Source organism: Onychostoma macrolepis, chromosome 03 (genome assembly GCF_012432095.1).
Source record: "Onychostoma macrolepis isolate SWU-2019 chromosome 03, ASM1243209v1, whole genome shotgun sequence".
NCBI classification, from domain to species: Eukaryota; Metazoa; Chordata; class Actinopteri; order Cypriniformes; family Cyprinidae; genus Onychostoma; species Onychostoma macrolepis.
Window position 1 is genome coordinate 34,155,884 of NC_081157.1, and position 18,001 is coordinate 34,173,884.

Here is an 18,001-nt window from a genome sequence, read left to right on the forward strand (position 1 = left end):
AGTACATCACAATCTCGGTTTAAACAATCTCTTGTAGAAGGACTATCCTTTTATTTTATTTTATTTTCCTTTTATTTTCCTGAAAACACTCGACGTGATTGACCAGATTCTGAGAATAGTCTTCATCTAAAAACAATGAAAAGTATAGAGCGGTATCAGCTAGCGGGTAGGCCATCAAAATCAGCATTAAAACTTTAACAAATTTAGAAGCGAGGATTTCAGTATTAGGTATTTGTTATACCGATACATATTTCTGTTGCAAACATATTTCCTGTATAAACGACTATGTCTATAGCCTTTTCAAGGGCATGTAGTGTAATGTTATGTTTCTTAATTGTGATCACATTACCTACGCTTTAATGTCGAAACGGAAATGTTGAAACGAGTACGACGAATAAAATGTGCACATCTGAGCAAGAGGTCTAAATCTAGTGCCGTAAGGAAAAAGTAATTTAAAACAACGCTTATAAAAATATACCCAAATGATCACGAGTGGGTTTTCTGTATTCATATGATATTTACTTGTGAGTTATATGGAGAGCACTAAAAAAATGCCTTGATATTTTGTGTCTGTAGCCTTTTCAAGACCTCAAACTTTACTGAATGTGTAGCTTTGAGCACAATGGTAAGATATGTCAATTCAGTTGTAAGTGTAAAACAGCACGCCATAATTTTTGTGTCAATACTTAATGGGGTCTCACATCAAATAGATGAATAATCGTCCTAAAAAGAAATAACGACTTAGTCAAACACTCTCGAGAAATTTTCATTTATTTATATAAACCGTGAATGCTGATGACTCTCAGAGAGAGAGAAGGCCTCGCCTGCAGTCATAGTAGTGACATAAACAGTCCAACAAACAAAATGTGTACAGTATCATCCGTAATCCTGATCATTTGACTAAGTAAAACGCCGGTCATAATAGATCGAGAGGGGGTTTCTGTATTCTGAATGCATTGTGGCGCTTTTATTAAATGGTGCTAACTAGGCCTCTTGAATTTACAATTGTGCATGGGGGTCTGTAAAGGGGAAAAGCATGGACGATAAGGTTATTCTACACCTATTCTATATGCGAATAAAATAATAATAATAATAATAATAATAACCTAAGAAAATGGTAATAAACAGCTGAAACAGCTGATACAACTCTTTAATTTCATGTTGGATATTGAAAAAATCCACATTCTGATGCATCTAAAGCATCAGACAAGCCTTTAAAAAAAGGCATGATCCCATGGTACTCGTGCAATATATTAAAAATATGTTGAATGAATGTGAAAAATATGTTTTCTTTGTTCGGTTAAGAAGCTGCATCTGTAGTGTGTGTGTGTGTGCTGTGTCTGTACTTGTTTATATGATTTATCAAGACAATTGTATGATTATATGTGTTTTAAAATGCTATAATTACATAAATGCAGTTTATGAGGATATTTCTTGAGTCATTATAATTAAAATATTTACAAACATACTAAACAATGTTTTATTTAAAATGGGGTCTTTGGGGAATTGGGTAAGTTTTGACATACCCTGACATTTGTGTTTTTCAGTATCTTAAAAATATAATAATGGCTAAAGTCTGATTATACTGTATTTGCCACAAACTGGGCTACAATAATATGTGAGCAGCATGAATCTACATGTTTGTGTTTTTGTTATTGAGAAAACAACGTTTATGTGTGGTTAGTGAAAAACTAAAATTTTTGTTTAAAATGTATGACAAATGGCTTGCTTTGCTCGAGTAACATGTTTGTTACTATGATGTCATATATAAATCTATATTTTATTTATTTCCATATTCTTTAAAATAGAGATAAGTCTCTTTTTAGCTTGAAATGTTTATGTATGTGTGTACTTGTTTATATGATTTCTCAGAACACAAATTTGTATAATAACATGGGTATTAGACTGATATAACATTGCAAATGTGGTTTGAAATTTCTCTTAAAAAATGGAATCGTGTGCAGAAATGTCTGTGTGATGGGTAGGTTTAGAATCTGTAAAGTAAAAAACAAAACAAAACAAAACAAAACATGAATTACATCTGTATGGAGTGTCCCCCAAACCATATGTGTAGTAATAGTCCAAATGATTGACCTCTGCAAAATTTGTCTCCATGAGCATAACGACTTTTTAAATGATAAATTATACAAAATTATGTTTTTGAAAATTTTAATGAAAAATAAATGTAGAAAGTTTACTGTGATGGATAGGTTTACTGTAGGTAATGATGGAGAATTAAAATCACTACATCTATGGCAAGTCCAGACATGTCCGGGACAATAGCTCTTATCCTTTGGCCTACTTAATAATAATATATATATATATATATATTATTATTTTATTTTTTATTTTTTTGCCATTTGGTGTTTATAATCTATAAATTTATAATTGATCCTAACCCTAACAGGACAATCTCTTTTCCCGCTCCTGGAAAAATGTACATTTTTATATTTTTAGCGTCGCCTAAAACTAGTGTAAGTGTTTGAACCTCTATAATTAATCAAGGAGTAAGCCAAGCAGCTGCCAGATGACCGGTGATGTTTTTCAAATATTTTTTTCTATCCCCAACGTTACTCAATATTTTCCATATTTGACTCTTGGTTCCTATAGTCTGGTATAGTTTGCCTGAGCGTGTGTGTGTGTGTTTGTGACGGCTGGTCCACCTCCCCCTCACCTGCCTCTCATTTCACTGAACGATGGGAAAGTACTCAGCACTCAGATAATTTCTAATTCAGCTTTCTAATGTTTAACTATCTGCAAGCCTTTTATTTGAGGATCTGCTGTCAATGTGTAAAGACGTAATTTCTCAACCTCCCTGAAAATGTAAGTCATTTTCATTGTACTCAAAGTTTTTTATTGCAATATTTATTTTATTCCTTAAGCTAAGTTTTTAATTCTTTATTATAATGCTGAGAATACAACCAATAGAATGTGTGTGTGTGTGTGTGTGTGTGTGTGTGTGTGTTTGTGAGAGAGAGAGAGGACCCCTGGTTCCTCTAGTCTGGTATATCTGCCTGAGTGTGTGTGTGTGTGTGTGTGTGTGTGTGAGAGAGTTATTTTCCTCTCATTATTACTCAATTATTGACCCCTTTAGTGATGTAATTTTATTTTAGACATCTAAAATGTATTGTCAGCACTGTCCATAACAAATAATAAATAATAAATAAATCACATTGAATTTTAAGAACTATCTCTTAAAATTGTTTTTCTTTTACTTATTTTTCAAATTGTCCTTAAACCAATATCTCTTTCTCACATCCATGCAGGCTGACCGAAACCTATGGGTCGGCGTGACACCACATAAGAGCACCTGCTGCCCCATCAGTCCGATTTAAACAGATGACGCATTACGAATCGGAGGTCCGGCATGCTATACCACAAACAGCTGCCGCGCTTTAACGCACAATGTAACCACTCTCTTATTTCAGGATACATAAAGATGATGCATTACAAACACATGTCGCGTTACAAATCGGAGGTCCGGTATGCTATATCACAAACAGCTGCCACGCATTAACAATGTAACCACTCTCTTATTTCACAGATGAGGATACATAAATATGATATATTACAAACACGTGTCATAACACCTGTCATAACACATGTCATAACACAGCTGCGATCATTAAAAGGTCATAAAGTTAATCCCTAAGGTCAAAGGTCAACAGCTGTCGGTCATCAATCAAATATTTTGACATTCAGTGGCTTCCCAATACTACTTCCTAGTCTTGAAGGTACACACAGTATGTAGTTGTAGTGGAGCGGTCTGGTGTTTGGTGCTTTGGAAGAACTGACTGGGTTGCATCTGAAATATTGCAGCGATGACAAAGCACCAATGAAACCTTTGGCCACACACTGATGGAGAAAGAAAAGTACATTTTAAGTTAAAAAAAGTTAAATTATATCCACTTAACAACTCATAAAACACTTTCTAAATGTCCACTCAAAAAAAGTTGGCTATGTTGCATGATTTTCTCGTTAAATTTAGTCTAAAAAATAACATTTATTTAGTGCAACTCACCTGACTTGTGAACTTGACAAGATGGCAGCGCTGTTTCTCCTGCGAAGTCACTCAGGCTCGTGCACGTGTGGAATGATCTCAGTGTTGGCTGGATTTGTTTTTATTAGTTTAGTCAACATTTAGCATTCTGAATGTTGACTGGATTTGAAAATAACCATTCATTTAATATTTTTTAAAATATACTTGTGCAGACTTAATATGTCTTCTCAACTAAGCACAAGCAATAAAAAGAGTTCAACTTCAATATTTGGTAACACTTTATTTTGATAGTCCACTTTAGACATTCTACTAACAGTAAGAAACTTTGCAACTACACGTCAACTAGCAGTCATTAAGAGTATTAGTAGACTCTCTGCTTAATATCTTCTAACACTTTATTTTGATGGGTCCGCAACATACAATATACTGACTATGAGAAACTTTGCAAGTATATGTCAACTTATTCTACTAACCCTAAACCTACCCTACTGAGAGTTAGTAGACATGTAGTTGCAAATTAATGAGAATTAGTTGACACGTAGTTACAAAGTTACTTATAGTTAGTAGAATGTCAAAAGTGGGCTATCAAAATAAAGTGTAACCAAATATTTTTGCCCTTTCAACATTTTGTTAATTGGATTTTTTACAGTGTACATATGCTGCAGTATTATTGAATTGGGAGGAACATCATAACTAATTTACACAATTGTTAAAAAGTCTGGGGTCAGTAGGATTTTTACATCTTTGAAAGAAGTCTCTTATACTCACAACTCAAAAAACAGTTAAAACAATAACATTGTGAAATGATATTACAATTCAAGAGAACTGTTTTTTTTTTTTTATTATTTGAATATGTTAAAATTGTAATGTATTGCTGTGATCAAAGCTGAATTTAACATCATTACTCCAGTCTTCAGTGTCACATGATCCTTCAAAAATAAATCTGATTTGCTGCTCAAGAAACATTTCTGATTATTAACAATATATAAAAAAAGATGTGCTGATAAACATTTTAGCGTAAACTTTTTCTTTCTTTCTCAGGATTCATTGTTAAATAGACTCCAGACCTTTAAATGGTATTGTACAATACTGTTCTAAAGTTTACAGTCAGCGAGGTTTTTTAATAAATTCATTTTTATTCAGCAAGGATACATTAAATTGATGATAAGTGAGAGTACATATTTTTGTTTCAAATAAACACTGTTCATTTTAAACTTTGTTCATTAAGGAATCCTGAATAATACACACAAAACACAAAACAAAATACGAATCATTTCCTGAGCAGCAAATCAGCATATTAGAATGATTTCTGAATAATCTTCATGTAAAACTGAAGAGTAATGATGCTGAAAATTCATCTTTGATCACAGAAATAAAATACATTTTAACATCACTCACTCATGTTTGGATGTCAAAACCTTCTTAAAATAACTTTAATAAAGAATTGTAAAAGATGCATGGTGATATGCATTTTTTCACTACATATTTGCATATATGAAGTGATTTAATGAGCTTTCTCATGCAGCTTACCTATGTTTCCCACATCTCTGTCAGCAGCTTCCTTCAGAAATTTAGATATCTTGAAGCTTCTCTTCTGTTGCAGAAGTGTTACTCCTGAAACCACATAACAATTTTTATCAATAATTGTTTGCCATTAAATATCAAATCACGTTTTAACTAGATTCAGTTAATACATGCTCCTTTAAGTGACGTCACCGATTAACAGTAAAGTTACAGCACATATTTTAGGCTAAATAAATTCGTCTAATTCCAATAACCTATTGACAAAACCTTTACAAAGCTATTCAAATCTCCCAACTACACATAAATGTGATGAAGTCAAAACTTTGATAAATCAGAGCTCAATATACAGAGTTAGCATACATCGTCTGAAAACAGTTGAGATGCTAACGAACTTTTTCGAAGACACTTAACCATCTTTATGAAGTAAATATTCAACAGAAGAGTATCAATTACAAGAAAGAAAAGTGTCAGGAACAGTTGTATGTAATATTTGTGTGATTTTAGGGACTAAACTCGCCTGAAAACGGTGAAAACAGCAGCGAGAGACGCAGTGTTGCAGCTGTCAGTTGGACAGTTGCCGCCCCGTTTCCATGGTAACTCCCTCCCTGCAGCGTTTGAATGAGACTCAGAGCTCGAGTCCATCAAAACAGGTCACAGTCAAGCACCATTTAAATATTATATAGAACATAAACAACAACAAAAAAAATTATTTAATTTTGAATTTTAATCGTTTTGTAGTTATATGACCCATTCATACATAGGTGTAAACTGCAACCCGCACGTGATAGTGGGACAAAGTAGCACTTTTATTTTTATAGATTTTTTTTTTCCTATTTTTTTTATTAGATTTTTTATTGTTGTTTTAAGATCATTCAAACTATTTATTTCATTTAAAAATGTGCTTGCAGTTTTTATACTAAACTTTTGTTAATAATTATAACTCTCGCTATTTTTATTCAGTGCTTTAGATTCCGATTAACTGTAAAATGTAATGTAAAACATAAATTGTATATATATATATATATATATATATATATATATATATATATATATATATATAATTTATAAAACAAAGATGTCACGTAAGAGCTCAGTAGAAACACGGGACAGAAGCGCTTGCCACTGGTGCACCGACGGAGACCCAGCCGCGGCAAACCGCTGGTGGCGTGCCACCCAAAAAAGGCCAGCTGACCGACAGCATTTTTAGATTGGTCGGCTCGCTGATGGTGTGCCGACGGTGGTCCGACCGTATTAAGCCGCTGAATTTGTGCCGCCCAAAAACGCTGGTGGACTCCCAGGTCATTGTTTGCTGGGAAACTACAGTTACTGAGGTAAACTCATAGTGCATATCAAGGTTATTGTGCTTTAACTTCAAATACCACTGTAAAACGTCTCAACGTCTCTCGGATGACCGACGAATTGGGATCTCGCCAGAGCGACCAATCCACTTCGAGTGTAACTAAACGAGCCAATGGACATTGGCATGCGATCATTGCATCCAGCTGCCGCTGATCACAGCGTGAGTATAAGAGGCAGCGGGTGCACCGCGATAATTCATGCTTTCGCTGAGGAGCCGAGCGGTGACCCGGCCGCTCAGCGGTGGTACAGCAAACTGTGGCGGCGGGGCGTGGCGTCTCCGTTCCCTTCTTCAGGGAACGAGGGTTACATACGTAACTGAGACGTTCCCTTTCAGTCGGTCACTCGAGCCACGCCGGATGACCGACGAATTGGGATCCCTACCAAACGCCACAGGAGCTGCCCTTCCAGTGCCCTGTGTAGACCTCTTGATCCTTCCTATAAGGCAGACGATAGGACCGGGCTCTACACAGAGAAGGTCAACTACTGTTGTTCCTTGGACAACCCAGACAGTAGGACTTGGAAACACTGGGAAGCATGCCCTTCCATTTGGAAGAGGCACACTGGAGTCACCTCCTCCCAGAGGGGTTAAGTGGCATTTAGACATGTGAAATAACCCCGTAGGGCCCTATTGCACATGGAAGTCTCTGAGATGGCACAGGCTGCATCACTAGAGATGGCAGAACGTGGTCTGCCAGGGGAAACACGGCTCTAATAAGCATACCGTGGAATACACATATGGGATCCCGGCAGGGTCTCATATGGGCACTAGCCTCACATCAGATTTCAAGAATTCATTGGCTGAAAGGCCTGGCGCGGACGCTCCGCCACGTCCGGACGCCGGAGTGCTGGAGGACTCGACAGGGTTTGCCTGGTTAAGGAACTCTCTGGAGAATTAGGCGAAAGAACGCCGCAAGCCGACTCTGAGCCTAGCGAACGTGTTAGGAGTCGCCCAACCCGCAGCTCTACAGATGTCTGCTAGCGAGGCACCATGAGCCAGCGCCCAGGACGATGCGACACCCCTAGTGGAGTGAGCACGCAACCTGAGCGGGTAGGGCACACCTTGTGCTTCATAGGCCAAGGTGATGGCATCCACTATCCAGTGGGCCATCCTCTGCTTGGAGACAGCCTTCCCCTTCTGCTGTCCTCCGTAACAGACAAAGAGCTGTTCTGAGGTCCTGAAGCTCTGAGTTCTATCCACGCACTGTCGCAGTGCGCGTACAGGACAGAGCAAAGCTAGGGCTGGGTCTGCCTCCTCCAGGGGCAGCGCTTGCAGGTTCACTACCTGGTCCCTGAAGGAGTGGTAGGAACCTTGGGCACATAGCCGGGCCGGGGCCTCAGTGTTGCACTGGAGTCAGCCGGCCCAAAATCAAGGCACGATTCGTCGACCGAAAATGCCTGCAGGTCCCCACCCTCTTGATCGAGGCCAACGCGGTCAGGAGAAGGGTTTTCATAGAGAGAAACTTCAACTCAACTGACTGCAAAGGCTCGAAGGGGCAGTTTGTAGGGCTCTTAGCACCAATGCCAAATCCCAAGAGGGTAGGGAGGGAGGCCTAGGCGGGTTTAACCTCCTGGCCCCCTAAGAAACCTGATAACCAGATCGTGCTTCCCCACCGACCTCCCTCTGACGGGTCGTGGTGAGCGGAAATAGCAGCAACATAAACCTTAAGGGTGGAGGGAACAACCCACGCTCCAACCCTTGTTGCAAAAGGAAAGCACGGCTCTGATCGAACATCTCCGGGGTCCTCACGGTGAGAGGAACACCATTCGACGAACAGGTTCCACTTCAGCGCATAGGCCCGTCTTGTGGGCGGTGCTCGTGCTGAAGCAATAGTGAGCTACCTCCTGGGGCAGATCACCTAGAACCTCCGCGTCCCGTCCAGGGACCACACATGGAGTTTCCACAAGTCTGGACGCTGGTGCCAGAGGTGCCCGTCTCTGAGAAAGCAGATCCTTCCTCAGAGGAATCGGCCAGGGAGGGGCTGTCGCGAGGAGCATGAGTTCGGGAACCAGGTCCTGTTGGGCCAATATGGAGCCACTAACAAGACCTGCTCCTCGTCCTCCTGATCTTGCACAGTGTCTGTGCTAGCAGGCTCACTGGGGAACGATATTTGCGCAGGCCCAGGGGCCAGCTGTGTGCCAGTGCATCCGTGCGGCGTTGCCTCGGACAGGGAATAGAACCACTGGCAGTGGGTGGTTTCTGGAGATGCGAACAGGTCTACCTGAGCAACTCCAAACCGACTCCAAATCAGCTGGACCGCCTGGGGATGGAGTCTCCACTCCCAGGAAGTGCCGCTCGAGACAGCTCGTCGGCCGCCTGATTGAACACTCCTGGGATGTGGATGGCACGAAGGGACCTCAGATGCTTCTGACTCCAGAGGAGGACGTGGCGGGCGAGTTGCGACATGCGACGGAGCGTAAACCGCCTTGCCGGTTGATATACGCAACGGTCGCAGTGTTGTCCGTGCGGACCAGAACGCCCTTGCCCGGCGCCCTCTGAGGCGGCTCAAGGCAAGGCGTACTGCCAGCAACTCGAGGCAATTGATATGCCAACGCAGTTGGGGACCCGTCCACACCCCTGACACTGCGTGCCCGTTATGCGTGGCTCCCCAGCCGGTGGCCGAGGCATCCGTGAATACCACAGCATGCCTGGATACCTGCTCCAGGGGCACTCCTGCCCGAAGGAACGAGGGATCTGTCCACGGGCTGAAGGTTCTGCGGCAGGCGGTGTAATCTGAACCCGGTGAGTACCGCGTTTCCACGCCCACCTCGGGACTCGGCCATGGAGCCAGTGCTGAAGCGGTCTCATATGGAGCAGACCGAGCGGAACTATCGCCGCAGCTGCAGCCATATGCCCCAGGAGCCTCTGAAAGAGTTTCAGTGGGACCGCCGTCCTGCCTGATAAAGTCTTGAGGCAGTTCAGCACCGACTGAGCACGTTCCTGGGTGAGGCGTGCTGTCTGGTTGACCGAATCCAACTCCATGCCGAGAAAAGAGATACTCTGCGTTGGCACGAGTTTGCTCTTTTCCCAGTTGACCGAAGACCCAACTGGCTGAGGTGCCTGAGCACCAGGTCCCTGTGTGCGCACAACTGCTCTCGAGACTGTGCAAGTATGAGCCAGTCGTCGAGGTAGTTGAGGATGCGCACACCCCGTTCTCTCAGGGGAACAAGGGCCGCCTCTGCGACCTTGGTGAAGACGCGAGGCGAAAGGGACAGCCCGAAGGGCAGGACCTGTACTGATATGCCCGACCCTCGAAAGCAAATCGCAGGAATGGCCTGTGTCGCGGGAGAATCGAGACATGAAAGTACGCGTCCTTCAGGTCTATCGCTGCAAACCAATCTAGGGGACGGACGCACCCAAAGATGCGTTTCTGCGTCAACATCTTGAACGGCATCTTGTGAAGTGCACGGTTCAAAACTCGCAGATCCAAGATCGGTCGTAACCCACCGCTTTTCTTGGGCACAATGAAGTAAGGGCTGTAAAACCCGACCTCATATCGGCTGAAGGGACCGGCTCTATCGCGTCCTTCGCCAGCAGGACTGCAATTTCCGCACGCAAGACAGGGGCATCGGCGGCCTTGACTGAAGTGAACCGGATGCCCCGAACCTGGGGGACGCCGGGCGAACTGAATCGCGTGGCCGAGTCTGATGGTCCGCAGGAGCCACCGAGACGGACTGGGAGCGCTATCCAGGCTCCGAGAGACCGTGCCAGCGGAACCAACGAGGCCACCGACATACCAGCGGTGGGGCAGCGAGGTGGAACACAGGGACCCGGCCCGGAGCCTGTGACGGCTTGGCCTGTGATGGCAGGGGGCGGGGTCTGGGTGTGCAGTGTAACACTCACCTGATTCCTCCTCGTGAGGGAGGAAACACAGGAACCCGGCTTGAGGCTTGTGACAGCCTGGCGTGTGACGACTTGAAGCGGGGACTCGAGTGCTACCGCCTTACCTGGTTCCACAAATGGGCAGGAGGGGTGCTCTTGGGCAACCCACTGCTGCCTGCTGGCGAGAGGAGAAGGAAGTGATCCCGTGATGCACGGTTCACCACTCTCCTCCTCTTGAGACCCAGAGATTGAGAAAACTGCTCTTTTACTGATGTTGCTGGGCCAGCGGCGGAACAAAAACAAAACGAAAACAAAAGATTCTCCGCCCGGCCCTCCTCCGGGGGAGGGAGTGGTGCGGTCACCATCTCCCGACAAGCAGTCTCCACCATCTCCGGGTCGCCCGTCTCAGGGCCTCTTGCACTTGCGCTTGCCGCCAGGTTTGGCGGGGGCCTGGACGGGCTGGGCGTCCTGCCTGCGACCGGCTCCACGACGCTGCCTGGTGGAAGGCTGCTGCGGCTGCGGAGGCGGGGGCAGCCGCAGGGGGCGCCACGGCGACGAGCAGGCTGAGGGGCTGCAGCCGGAGTGGAAGCAGCAGGTTTCCTCCGGCGCATGATGTGTTTGATCGCCTCAGTCTGCTTCTGGGCTGCCGAGAACTGCTGGGCAAAGCTCTCAACAGCGTCGCCGAAAAGGCCGGTCTGCGACACGGGAGCATTCAGGAACTGTACCTTCTCCTGCTCCTTCATGTCAGCAAGACACAGCCAGAGATGGCGCTCCTGGACCACTAGCGTGGACATCGCACGACCCAGAGACTGTGCGGTCACCTTCGTCGCTCGAAGCGCGAGGTCCGTCGCAGCACGCAGCTCATGTAGAACCGCCAGGTCGTGACCACCCTCGTGCAGGTCTTTCAGGGCTTTGGCCTGGTGGACCTGCAGTAACGCCATGGCGTGAAGGGCAGAAGCCGCCTCCCACAGGCTCTATAAGCACTGCCAGTTAGACCTGATGAATACTTACAGGCCCGCAAGAGACACGGGTCACCCGCAGAGTGGTAGCGGCTGTTGGACATAGTTGCATGGCCACAGACCGCTCCACTGAGGGGATGCCCGCATACCCCAAAGCGGCCCCACCATCGAGGGTGGTGAGAGCGGAGGAGCCACAAGATTTGTTTCGGGCAGTAAAAGGTGCCTTCCACGATCTTGTAAGCTCCTCATGCACTTCCAGAAAGAATGGCACCGGAGGGGGGCGCTGAGAACCAGCGCGACCCCCACCGAGAAACCACTCGTCCAGCCTCGAAGGATTGGGACGCGGTGGAGGATTCCACACTAGCCCGACATTCTCGGCGGCCCGGGAAAGCATAGCCGTCATCTCTGGGTCTGGCTCGGACAACGCTACCACACCCGAAGGGGGCAACGCAGCCGAGTCGTCATCCCCAGAGGGCGACTCGCTCACCAATGCAGCGACCGACATCTGGTCGTCAGGGGGAGCACCGAAGGAAACAGGCGGTATACCCCGCTCTGCAGAGGTCCCAGCCCGCTCCAACGGCAACCCCACCGTTGTCTATTATGCAATTCCGAGATGGTCATGTCCCCACAAGAAGAACATGAACCATCCACGAAAGCTTCCTCAGCGTGCTGAATGCCCAGACACGTGAGGCAGCAATCGTGACCGTCCTGAGGCGCCAGGAAACGACCACACCCAGAAATGCACGGGTGATAAGACATCTTTAAAAAGACGTGATCACCCGTGTTGCTCTTTTAGAGAAATTTGCTCTTTATTAAGTGCTGAAGCACGCAGGGGAGCTGGTCACCACACACTCCGAGTGTGACTGTCTTCACGGGAATCGACCTCTTCTCCCGTGAGACCGCGACCACCGCTGCTGCGCTGTAACGCCCGCACTCGCTCGCTCTTCTCACTCGCAGGATAGGAGAGCAGCAGTGATTCACCGCCGCTCGGCTCGAGCGAGGATGAATTAATGCGGTGCACCGCTGCCTCTTATACTCACGCTGTGATCAGCGGCAGCTGGATGCAATGATCGCATGCCAATGTCCATTGGCTCGTTTAGTTACACTCGAAGTGGATTGGTCTCTCTGGCGAGATCCCAATTCGTCGGTCATCCGACGTGACTCGGAGTGACCGACTGAAAGGGAACTACGATTACTGAGGTAAACTCATAGTACATATCGAGGTTAGTGTGCTTTAACTACAAATACCACTGTAAAACTACGGTTACTGAGGTAAACTCATAGTACATATCGAGGTTATTGTGCTTTAACTACAAATACCACAGTAAAACTACAGTTACTGAGGTAAACTCATAGTAAATATGTAAGTTATTGTGCTTTAAATACAAATACCACAGCAAAACTACGGTTACTGAGGTAAACTCATAGTACATGTCGAGGTTATTGTGCTTTAACTACAAATACCACAGTAAAACTATGGTTATACTGAGGTAAACTTATAGTAAATATGTAAGTTATTGTGCTTTAAATACAAATACCACAGTAAAACTACGGCTACTGAGGTAAACTCATAGTACATATCGAGGTTATTGTGCTTTAACTACAAATACCACTGTAAAACTACGGTTACTGAGGTAAACTCATAGTACATATCGAGGTTAGTGTGCTTTAACTTCAAATACCACTGTAAAACTACGGTTACTGAGGTAAACTCATAGTACATATCGAGGTTAGTGTGCTTTAACTACAAATACCACAGTAAAACTACGGTTACTGAGGTAAACTCATAGTAAATATGTAAGTTATTGTGCTTTAACTACAAATACCACAGTAAAACTACGGTTACTGAGGTAAACTCATAGTAAATATGTAAGTTATTGTGCTTTATCTACAAATACCACAGTAAAACTACGGTTACTGAGGTAAACTCATAGTAAATATGTAAGTTATTGTGTTATTAAGGTAGAAGCATGGTATATTTGGTGGTTACTGTGCATGGACTACACATGACATGGTCGAGCGACAGTTACTATGGTAACAATATGGTAAATGTGTGGACTTGTTACATGATCCCTTTCCCACCATAGGCAAATTTTAAATTAATAACTTCATTCATAAACACGGAACATGGAGCATTTTATGAGACGGTACCTGTATGTGTCCTGAAGTCATCTAAATCCATCTTTTAATGCGCTATTTCGCTGGTCTTTGGTCCATATGCAGTTGTTGACATTGGGGAAAAGATCGCCTCTGCTGGTACTCCAGTGGTAAATTCACCTTCATACATGCGTGTGGGGATTAACCATGTGGATCAATGATAACAGCCTTCTGAGCCTACCAGTAAGCGCAGCAGACCTCTTCTGGCCTATATCTATAAGCTGATATCCACTGATAACGCTTATTCAATAGAGTGATAACATCCGAAGCGGGTGGATTTGTTTTAACTGTATAAATTTTAAATTTAAATAATATTCATGAAAAATGTATTGAAATTCAAAGAATATATAGCATTCAGCTAAAAAGAATGGAATAAATAAAAGCAGAAGTTGTTGGAAAGTATGTATAAGGTTATAAGTACCGTGTTAAAGCTTATTAGAACACCAGTTGAATCACCACAAACATTTCTGAGGAAAAATATTAACTATAAGTAAACTTACACTTATTCTAAGTTAGATTCACTGTTGTATGTTGTTGCCGTATGGCAACAAATCATAAAGTACCTTAAAATAATATTTTTTTCCCATTTTTTTTTTTTTTACAGCACTTCAAGTTAAGCCATTCCAAAAAAGAAAAAAGAGTCAAATATTTTTTTTTGTTATAGGTCTATCATAATGCGTGCGGTAATGCCATCATTATTTTATTTCCTATCAAACAACAGTTTCACTTAAACCTTAACCATATTGAACTATTCACAATGACACTATTAGAAACATTTAGTTGCAGTAAATTAAGAGATCGTTATATGTATATAATCTGATAGCATGTTGCTTTATCTTTATTCTGTGGCATATGAGCTCAAATGAAACTGAAATGAGTGTTTATGTAATACAATTTTTAACAGATCGGATAGATGCTTCCAACCAAAAATGCAGGTGTTTCCTGGTGATACTGTCAGAATGAAACCTCCGAGCCCTTGATTGAACTGTTAAAATAGCCCTATGCTTTTCATCTCTAGATGCTCTCTGACATTTGGTGTTTAACAATAGCCTTGTTATTTTATATATTTTGCATCAAACATTTAATATCTACATAGTTTAAAACATAATCTGAAAGCAAATTTGGACTTGTCAAATGAACTCAAACTAATATTTTTTTTTTTTTTAGAATTAGATGCAAGAACACGTGCAAGAACATGGCATATACAGTGAGGAAAATAAGTATTTGAACACCCTGCTATTTTGCAAGTTCTCCCACTTAGAAATCATGGAGGGGTCTGAAATTGTCATCGTAGGTGCATGTCCACTGTGAGAGACATAATCTAAAAAAAAAAAATCCAGAAATCACAATGTATGATTTTTTTAACCATTTATTTGTATGATACAGCTGCAAATAAGTATTTGAACACCTGAGAAAATCAATGTTAATATTTGGTACAGGAGTCTTTGTTTGCAATTACAGAGGTCAAACGTTTCCTGTAGTTTTTCACCAGGTTTGCACACACTGCAGGAGGGATTTTGGCCCACTCCTCCACACAGATCTTCTCTAGATCAGTCAGGTTTCTGGCCTGTCGCTGAGAAACATGGAGTTTGAGCTCCCTCCAAAGATTCTCTATTGGGTTTAGGTCTGGAGACTGGCTAGGCTACGCCAGAACCTTGATATGCTTCTTACAGAGCCACTCCTTGGTTATCCTGGCTGTGTGCTTCGGGTCATTGTCATGTTGAAAGACCCAGCCTTGACCCATCTTCAATGCTCTAACTGAGGGAAGGAGGTTGTTCCCCAAAATCTCGCAATACATGGCCTCTCCTTAATACAGTGCAGTCGCCCTGTCCCATGTGCAGAAAAACACCCCCAAAGCATGATGCTACCACCCCCATGCTTCACAGTAGGGATGGTGTTCTTGGGATGGTACTCATCATTCTTCTTCCTCCAAACACGTTTAGTGGAATTATGACCAAAAGTTCTATTTTGGTCTCATCTGACCACATGACTTTCTCCCATGACTCCTATGGATCATCCAAATGGTCATTGGCAAACTTAAGTCGGGCCTGGACATGTGCTGGTTTAAGCAGGGGAACCTTCCGTGCCATGCATGATTTCAAACCATGACGTCTTCGTGTATTACCAACAGTAACCTTGGAAACGGTGGTCCCACCTCTTTTCAGGTCATTGACCAGCTCCTCCCGTGTAGTTCTGGGCTGATTTCTCACCTTTCTTAGGATCATTGAGACCCCACGAGGTGAGATCTTGCATGGAGCCCCAGTCCGAGGGAGATTGACAGTCATGTTTAGCTTCTTCCATTTTCTAATGATTGCTCCAACAGTGGACCTTTTTTCACCAAGCTGCTTGGCAATTTCCCCGTAGCCCTTTCCAGCCTTGTGGAGGTGTACAGTTTTGTCTCTAGTGTCTTTGGACAGCTCTTTGGTCTTGGCCATGTTAGTAGTTGGATTCCTACTGATTGTATGGGGTGGACAGGTGTCTTTATGCAGCTAACGACCTCAAACAGGTGCATCTAATTTAGGATAATAAATGGAGTGGAGGTGGACATTTTAAAGGCAGACTAACAGGTCTTTGAGGGTCAGAATTCTAGCTGATAGACAGGTGTTCAAATACTTATTTGCAGCTGTATCATACAAATAAATAGTTAAAAAATCATACATTGTGATTTCTGGATTTTTTTTTTTTTAGATTATGTCTCTCACAGTGGACATGCACCTACGATGACAATTTCAGACCCCTCCATGATTTCTAAGTGGGAGAACTTGCAAAATAGCAGGGTGTTCAAATACTTATTTTCCTCACTGTATATGACAAATATCATACGAGTAGCTGTCAGGGGCATGTTTAGTGTTTTGAGGGCACTAAGTAAGAAGCTCTGCTTAGTGGAAATCCCATCAGTGGAAGTCGCGTTCCCCCATGGGACCCCCGTGGTTTGCATGTTGCCTAAACATGCTATTGGTACACTGTAAAAAAAAAAGATGTAATTTTAACTGTAAAATATTGTAAAAAACTTAATGGAAAAAAAATGTTATTACATAAGTTAACAGTTCCCATACTATTATAGTAAATTGTAAAAGATCTAACCAGACATTTCATATAATGTTACAGCAAAATGCTGTTAATTGTACAGTTTTTAGAAGTAAAATCAATATATCATTTAAAAACTGTCAAAAACTGCAAACTGATATTTCAAGAATTCCCTGAATTTCCACAGCTGCCAAAATTATTTTCTGAAAAAGCTATGGAATTTTTTTTTTTTTTTTTTTACAGTGTAGCTGTGCAAAATGGCTCCATCTCAGCACAGATGTGATTCTGATATGAACTCATTTCACATGGCTACTCAAAAATATTTGACAGCACACGTATGTAAATAAATAGCAGTGTCTTTAAAAAAAAAACTACTTCCCTCTGATTCAAATCTCAGGTTGACAGTTTATCAGATGAGCCCAAGCCTCTATTACTAAATAGAAAACGTCACTTCAGAACTAACAAAGGAATGTTGGGTTGCTTCATTGAAGTTAACAGTTTATTTCTTGTCATGCTAAAAAGTGCACCCAGGTACATAAATGCCATGAGACCAGGTAGAAAATATTTATTTTTTAAAAATTATTTTTTTCAAAGTAACAGTTGATTTTTTGTATGTATGTAGGCCTATGTATGAATTAATTAATTAATGAATGACAATAAATGATGCAAAACTTAAGAGTATCTCAAAGTTTTTTTTTTTTATTATTAGGGGCAAAAGGGGTTGGTTAAGGTTATTATAGCCTAAACATGGTTTCCCATTTTAATATCAGTCTTCATATTTTGGAGTGATATACTGTGTCTTTAGTGCAAATCATCTTTCTGACCTACACTGGAGGGCAGCAAAAGAAAGGCAGGCTGAAGAGATGTTTTCACTGAATCCATTTAAAAGAAACATGAAATAACAAATGTTTGCTTTGAGGTTTGATCACAGGAACATTGCTTCTTCTTGTGGGTTTTTGGTTAGTAACTCAAAGGCACCAGTCACTGTGTCTACTACTTCGACTACTGGGGGAAAGGAACCACAGTCACCGTTTCCTCAGGTAAGATATTGTTGATACTCTCTGTTATTACATTTTTATTACATTTTGAAGATCAGGTAAGTGGTCTTGCCACAAAATAACATGCAGACGTAGTTACAATTTTTTGCCTTTGCTA